This window comes from Hylaeus volcanicus, chromosome 2, assembly GCF_026283585.1.
Source record: "Hylaeus volcanicus isolate JK05 chromosome 2, UHH_iyHylVolc1.0_haploid, whole genome shotgun sequence".
In the NCBI taxonomy this organism is placed as follows: domain Eukaryota; kingdom Metazoa; phylum Arthropoda; class Insecta; order Hymenoptera; family Colletidae; genus Hylaeus; species Hylaeus volcanicus.
In genome coordinates, this window is record NC_071977.1 from 18,525,940 (window position 1) to 18,534,168 (window position 8,229).

General features: G+C 41.9%; 1 pseudogene; it reads right to left on the reverse strand.

The window, feature by feature from the left end:
* LOC128873013 (titin-like) overlaps nt 1–8,229 on the reverse strand; it is a 145,364-nt pseudogene that overhangs the window by 14,131 nt on the left and 123,004 nt on the right.

An 8,229-nucleotide genomic window follows, 5' to 3' on the forward strand; every position in this document is an offset into this window, starting at 1 on the left:
GGCTTCCTCTTCTTCAAAGTTATTTCCGCTGGAGCCTCTTCCTCTGGCTTTTCTTCGACAACAACCTTTTTGATGGTAACCTCATCAGCAGCTTCTTCCACCACTGGCTTCTTCTTCTTCGGTTTCTTTAGTTCAACTTGTTCACTTACTTCTTCCGGCACTGTAATCTTTTCTTCTGGTTCTGGTTTCTTCAGTGTAATCTCTTCAGTTACTTCTTCCGGAACAGGCTTCTCCTTAGGCTTCTTCTTTTTCAAGGTTACTTCCGCTGGAGCCTCTTCTTCTGGCTTCTCTTCCACCACTACCTTTTTAATCGTGATTTCTTCAGCCGCTTCTTCCACCACTGGCTTCTTCTTCTTCGGTTTCTTGAGTTCAACTTGTTCACTTACTTCTTCTGGCACGGTAACCTTTTCTTCTGGTTCTGGTTTCTTCAGTGTAATCTCTTCTGTTACTTCTTCAGGAACAGGCTTCTCTTTAAGCTTCTTCTTTTTCAAAGTTACTTCCGCAGGAGCCTCTTCTTCTGGCTTTTCTTCAACCACCACTTTCTTAATCGTGATTTCTTCAGCTGCTTCTTCTACTACCGGTTTCTTCTTCTTCGGTTTCTTTATTTCTTCAGTTACTTCCTCTGGTTTTTCTTCTGGTTTCTTCAGTGTAACTTCTTCCGTTACTTCCTCAGGAACAGATGTCTTTTTCGGTTTCTTCTTTAGTACAACTTCTTCTTTCACTTCCTCCACTTCCTTCTCTTCGGTGACAACCTTCTTCAATGTAATTTCTTCAGCTGCTTCCTCTTCTTTCATAGGCTTTTTCTTTGGTTTCTTTACGGCTGCTTCTTCTACGACTTCGGTTGGTTTCTTTGGTTTCTTCTTCAATGTGACCTCCGTTACCGTTTCCTCCTCTTCCACCACTTTTTCTTCTACTACAGGCTTCTTGATAGTAACTTCAGCTGGAGCTTCTTCGGCCGGTTTTTCTGGCTCTTTCTTCAACGTAATTTCTTCGGTGATTTCTGGAACTTCCTCTGGCTCTTTGACTTCAGGCTTCTTAAGTGTGACTTCTTCTTCCTTGGGAGCTTTCTCCTTAGGTTTTTTCGGCTTCGTCTTACGTTTCACGGTGACATCTTCAGGTTCTTCTTTTGGAGCTTTCGGTTCCTCTTTCTCTTCCTTCGCTGGTAACTTCTTTTCACCTTCATCTTCAGGCTTGTCTTTCTTCCAGGGCTTCAATGTAATCTGCTCTGGCTCTTCCTCCGGCTTCTCTTTCGTTGGTATTCTGAATTTGACTTCAGGTTCCTCCTCAGGTTCTGGTGGTTTTGGTATACCCTTTACCAACGGAACCTGCTCAATTTCTTGATCAGGTTTCTTCTTCTTCTCTGGCTCGTATGGTTTCGGAACCGGCTCAGGTTCTGGCTTTTCTGGTTTCTCATATTCTTCAGGCTCATATTTCTCCAGCTCTGGCCTCTCAAAATCTAACGGTTTAAATTCATCATGTTCTAACTTCATTTTCGGCTTCTTTTTCTTCTCTGGCTTAACTTCTTCCTCGGGCTCTGGTTTCTTGGGTTTCTTAAGAGGTTCTGGAACTTCCTCCGGTTTAGTTTCAGGTATTTTCTTCAGCTTCACTTTCTCAGGCTCAGGTTTCTCTTCTTCCGGTACTTTACCCTTTCCAACCACTAATTTCTGTGGTTCTTCCGGTTCTTCCGGTGCTTTCTTCGGTTTACGTTCATACGGGATTGGTTCTTCAACTTTCTCCAATGGGACTTTCTTCAATTCCTCGAATTCCAGATCCAATTTCTCCAACTGTGTGATCTCTTTCTCAGAAAGTTTAACCTTCTTCATCTTCCTCTTCAGGACTTTCAGAGCTTCCTCTGTATTTCTAGAAAGAATACCTGCTTGAACTGGATTCTCTTCCAGGTAACTTATTTTCGGAACCTGTAATGCTGGCGGATAATCACTGACGAACTTGAGTCTACTGCGCAGCATAAAAGCAGGCAATTTCACCTGTTCGATTTCTTTCTTCTTCGGGGTTGTCACTTTTTTCAGTTTAATCGAAGCGAACTGAACGGTTTCCGTGGGCTCAGCATACTTCAGTTTCGTTGGTTTGAACTCTTTCCTTTCGATCTTCTGTGGAACTAATTTTTGTAGAGATTCGGGCAAAGGTTTCTTCTCTTTCTTCTTTTTCGACGGTTCCCATTGTATCTTTTCAGGCATGGGCTCTAGTACAGGTCGTTCATACTCAGGCTCCACCCATTCCTCGTATTCTTCCTTCTTAGCTGGTTTCTTCTTCTTCTTCTTTACAGTCTTCGGCTTTTCAGGTATTGCTTCGGCAGGTTTTTCTTCCGGCACTTCTTCTTCCTTTTCTTCAGGAACCTTTTGTACGGGTACTTCTGTTACTTGTATTTCGTCTTCTTTCTCTTCGACTGGCACTGCTTTGCGTTCTTCGGGTTTCTTGGCTGGCAATTCTTCCGGTGCGCTTTCTGGAACGACTTCGGTAGTTTCCACTGCGTCTTTTGGAACGACTTCCTTTTTAGCCTTCACCTTCTTTGGTTTTTCTTCAACTATTTCTTCTATTTTTTCTTCAGGTTGTTCCTCTTCTGCCACAGTAGGTTTCTTCTCTGAGGGTACTTTCTTCTTCTTTGGTTTTTCTTCCTTAGGTTTCTCTTCCTTTGGTTTCTCTTTAGGAGCTTCTGAAACTTCTTCTTTAGGTGTTTCTTTCACTTCAGGTTTTTCAACGGGAACTTCCTTTTCTTTCGGCTTTTCCTCGATCACTTCACCATTCGTTACAACTGGTTCCTTCTTTTTCTTTTCCTTCGGTACTTTCTTTACAGAAACCTCCGTAACCTTTGCCTCCTCCTGTACCTTCTCTTCTTCCGTGGGAACGACTTTTTCTTCCTTCGGTTTCTTGTCTTCAGATATTTCTTCCGTAGTAACTTCAGTAACCACTTCGGTTGTTTGTATTTCTTCCTTTGGAAGAATAGCCTTCTTTGCTTTCCTCTTCTTCGGTTCTTCAGGTGTTATTTCCTCCACAACTTCTTCCACAACTTCTTCCTCTTGTTCCTTTTCAGTTTCAGTTGGTTTGAGCTTTTTCTTCGGAGCCTTCTTCACGGTAACCTTCTTCTCTTCCACTTTAGGTGTGTCTACTATCTCTTCGATCACTACGGCTTTGTCTTCTTCCGGTTTCTCAACTTCTAACGTTTCTTCTGCAGTCGTAGTGACCACTTCAGTCGTAACGATACCCTCTTTCGGAGTAACTTCTTTCTTCGCTTTAGTTTTCTTCGGCTTCTCTGGAACAAGCTCTTGAACTTCTTCAACTGGTTGTTCTTCCGTTTCTGCCACAGCTTCCTTTGGCGCTTCCTTTACTGTTACTTTCTTCGTGACTACTTTGTCCTCTGTTTCCTTAATTTCGGTTGCCTTCTTCTTCTTGGGTTTCTTCTCAGGAATTTCTTCTGGGGTCACATCGGTAATCACTTCAGTAACTTCAACGCTCTCCTTTTCAGTAACGATTGGCTTCGGTTCTTCTTCTTTTGGAACTTCAGGTTTTATCTCTTCCACGATTTCTTCAGTTTCCGTTGTTTCAACGGCGGTGACAGTCTTCTTTTTCTTGGGTGCTTTCTTAACTACCACTTCCGTTATTTTAGCTTTTTCTTCTTCTTCTATTTTCGATGGAATCGCTTCTTCCGGTTTTGCTTTTTCTTCCAGCAACTTTTCGACAGGTGATTCTGTAATAATTTCCGTGATCTCTACTCCTTCTTTAGGAATTACGTCTTTCTTAGCCTTTTCTTTGATAGGCTTTTCAATTACAATCTCTTCGACTTCCTCTTCAGGTGCTTCACCTTCCTTTATTGTCGCTTTCTTCTTTCTGATAATCTTTTTCGTAGGCGTCTCGATTATTTCTACAATTTCCTGTTCTTGCATAGTCTTCGCTTCCTCTACAGTTTTCTGCACTACTTCTTCGACCACCTTGTCTTTCTTTTCCTTGGGTTTCTTCCGAATGATTTTCTTCGTCGGAGTTTCAATCGTTTCGATTATTTCTTCCTCCTCGACAACCTCTTCCGGTTTCTTAGGTGCTTTCTTTAGATGGACTTCCGTTATTTTCACCGTCTCCTTTTCTTCTTCCACGGCAGGCTTCGCCTTTCCTTTCTGTGGCTTTTCGATGACAATCTCTTCAACGACTTCTTCAGGAGCACCACCATCCTTCGTTATCGCCCTCTTCTTCTTCACGATTTTCTTAGTGGGAGTTTCGATCACCTCGACTATTTGCTGTTCCTCCATTTCGATGGTTTCTTCTCTCGGCTTCACGATTATTTCTTCGACTATGACTTCTTCCTCTTCGTCCTTTTTCATAGGGCGCCTCTTTTTCCTGATGATTTTCTGCGTGGGTGTTTCAATAGTTTCGAAAATTTCCTCCTCTTCCTTGATGACAACCTCCTTCTTCTTCTTCGGTGCTTTCCTCACATCGAGTTCGGTTATCGTCACCGTCTCTTCTTCCTCCACGACCGGTTTGGCCTTTTGTTTCTCGGGTTCTTCTATTACTATTTCTTCTACGATTTCTTCCGTTACCTCATCCTTAGTAGTAGTCGGCTTCTTCTTTTTCGCGGGCTTCTTGACTTCCTTAACTTCCTCGATGACTTTCTGTCGTTCACATAAATTAGATCAATTAAATACATGATCGATTGTACAATTGTAAAAATAACAATACAGTAAATTGTACTTAATCTCACCTGTAGAGTCGTCTTCTCCGTGACATCTGCAATAAGAACAAAATGCTTTAAATCCGAACATAAGCCAGTGATTTCGAATCGATACTAAGCTCTCCTTGACAAGTCACAAACCATTTACGAATAAATGATGTATATATAAAGCGAATAAATTGGGTAGTCAATATGCATTGATAACTGTATTATATACGGTATGATATAAAGTATATTTGTCAATCATGTCTTTGTTTCCTGTTCTTGTAATATCGTATATGCATAGCGAATAAAGACATGTAAGGACTCATGTACGTTGTAACGTCTAATTGTACGTAATGGTGATAGTAATACGTAAGAAATGGGCTTACCTTCTGGTACTTTCTCATCAGCTTTGGGTTTTATCGGTCTTTTGTGTTTAGGTTTTTCGTGTATTTCTGGTGTAGTGTCTTCGTGGGGTTCTATTGTTGCTGTTAATGGTGCTTTACCTTCCTCTTCGACGATCACCTCTTCGGTGACCCGTTCTTTACCTTCTCGTTTCCTCGTGACGCGCTTTTTGCGCACCGTTTTCTTTGTTCCTTCTTCGGTAACTATCTCGCTCGTCACGATTTCTTCTTTGATTTCTTCTACAGGCGCGGGTTTCTCGACAGTTTCGATTGCCATAGCTTCAGGTTTCTCCTCGTCAAATTCTTCGACTGTGACGACAGGCTCAACGCCTTCTTCTTCTATCGTTGTCTCTTCAACGACTTTGGGTTTCTTGTCGCCACGTTTAGTCGTGGTCTTCTTCTTTTTAATTTTTCGCTCTTTCTTTTCTGGCGTCTCTTCGGTATGTACAGTAGTGATAACTTCAACAGTTTCGACAATGTCGTCGTCTTTTGGAACGAACTTTATGTAATCTTCAGGTACCTTCTCTTCCTCTTTTGGTTCATCCTGTTTTTTCCATGGTTTCAGTTTTATTTTTTCAGGTTCCTCGGTTGGTGCTTCGCGTTCAGGAATTCTCCTCTTAATGTCTTCTTCTGGTTCCGGTTCTTGTGGCTTCGGAACGCCAGGTACAATGGGGACAGCTTCAGTTTCTTGAGCTGGTGTCTTACGTTCCTTCTTCGGCTTCTTACTTGGAACTTTCTTGGGAGTTGGCTTGTCTGGTTCAGGATATTCTGGCTTCTCTCTTTCTTCCATCTCAATTTCAGTGGGTTCTATGTCGTAAGGTTCAAATGGTTTCAACTCTGGGTACTCGTCCTTGTCTTTCTTCTTTTTAGGTTTGTCAACTTCATCTTTCTCTTTGGGGACAGGAGTTGGTTCTTCTGTAACACTTGGAACCTTCTCTGGTATCTTCTTTAAACGAACAGTCTCTTCATCTTCTTTTTCCGTAGGTCGAGGTTTTCCTTTACCAATTACTAATTTCTTTGGTTTGTCCGCCTCAATTTCCTCTGGTTTTGGTTTACGTTCATACGGAACTGTTTCTTCGACTTTTTCTAATGGGACCTTCTTTAATTCTTCAAACTCCAGGTCCAGTTTTTCTAATTCTGTCATCTCCTTCTCAGGAAGTTTTACTCTCTTGCGTTTTACCTTCTTGATCTTCATCGCTTCTTCCATTGTTCGAGATACTATACCGCTCTGGACATAAATTGGTTCTAACTCAGTTATGACTGGATACAGCATTGAAGGTGGCCATTCGTGGTCAGTTATACGGCTACGTAACAAAATCTTTGGAAATTTGCTTTCGTCTTTATCAATCTTCTTTGGAGTAACACGAGGTTTCTTTAACTTTATTTGGGCGAACAAAGGAGTAGCAAGTTCTTCGATTTTGGGTTTGGTTGGTTTCTGTTCCTTGATACTAATTCTCATTAACTTAGGTTTCAGATCTTCCGCCACTTTCTCTTCAGGCTTTTTCTTTTTCTTTTTGACTTTCTTTTCTGGCTTTTCATCTGTTATTGGTTCTTCTAGTTTCTCTAACGGTAATTCCTTCTTTAATTCTTCGAATTCTTTATCGAGTTGCTCCAATTTAGCAATTTCCTTCTGCAAACGTTTCACCTTCTTCTTCTTCAATTTTGGCAAGGTTGCAGCTTCCTCAACGTTACGGGATAGAATACCATTTTGAACTTCGTTTGGTTCTAGTTCAGTGACCTTCAAGTGCTTTGGAGCAGGTGGCCAGAGTATGGAAGTAATGCGACTTCTTAGCAAAATACGTGGGAATTTCTCCTTCTTCTTCTCCTCTGGACGCTTGGCCACAGGAGTCTTTCGCAATTTAATTTGAGCAAATTGTGGTTTGTCGAAAGAAACTTCTTGTACATCGAGCTTTGTGCCTTCAAATTTACTAACTTTAATGCGCTGTAGCTTAACAAGTTTTTTAGGTTCACCAGATGGAGCTTCAGGAGCTTTAGGTTCTTCCAGATCGGCCACAACTTCAGACACAACCTCCCGAACGGCTTTCTGTTTAATTTTCTTCTTAACAGTCCTCTTCGGTTTACCTTCTTCCGTTACCTCTTCAGTGATTGTTACTTCGTCTGGCACCTCTTCTACTTCAGTAGGTTTAACATATTCTGGCGCCGGAAGAGGTCTAACTGTCTCTTCGACTACTTCCTCTACAGGCCCTTCAGTAATAGTTGTCACTGGTCTCTTGCCTTGCTCCTGGACAGTAACTTCTTCAGTTACTTGCTGTTCTTTACCTTTACGTTTAATGACCTTCTTCTTGGTGACCTTCCTTGGTTTGCCTTCTTTGGTGACTTCTTCAGTAACAGTAACTTGCTCACGCACTTCCTCCACTTCTGATGGTTTCACGTACTCTGGGGCAGGCAGTGCCTTAATGGTCTCTTCAACTACTTCCTCTACAGGCCCTTCAGTAACAGTTATCACCGGTCTCTTGCCTTGCTCTTCGACAGTAACTTCTTCAGTTACTTGCTGTTCTTTACCTTTACGTTTGATAACCTTCTTCTTGGTAACTTTCTTAGGTTTGCCTTCTTTAGTGACTTCTTCAGTAACAGTAACTTGCTCACGCACTTCCTCTACTTCAGATGGTTTGACGTACTCTGGAGCAGGTAGTGCCTTAATGATATCTTCAAGAACTTCCTCTACAGGACCCTCAGTAACAGTTGTCACCGGTCTCATGCCTTGCTCCTGGACAGTAACTTCTTCAGTTACTTGCTGTTCTTTACCTTTACGTTTAATGACCTTCTTCTTGGTGACCTTCCTTGGTTTGCCTTCTTTAGTAACTTCTTCAGTAACAGTTACCTGTTCACGTACTTCCTCTACTTCAGATGGTTTTACATATTCTGGTGCAGGCAATGCTTTTATTGTTTCTTCAAGAACTTCCTCTACAGGCCCTTCAGTAACAGTTGTCACCGGTCTTTTGCCTTGCTCTTCGACAGTAACTTCTTCAGTTACTTGCTGTTCTTTACCTTTACGTTTAATGACCTTCTTCTTGGTGACCTTCCTTGGTTTGCCTTCTTTAGTGACTTCTTCAGTAACAGTTACCTGTTCACGCACTTCCTCCACTTCAGATGGTTTCACGTACTCTGGGGCAGGCAGTGCCTTAATGATCTCTTCAAGAACTTCCT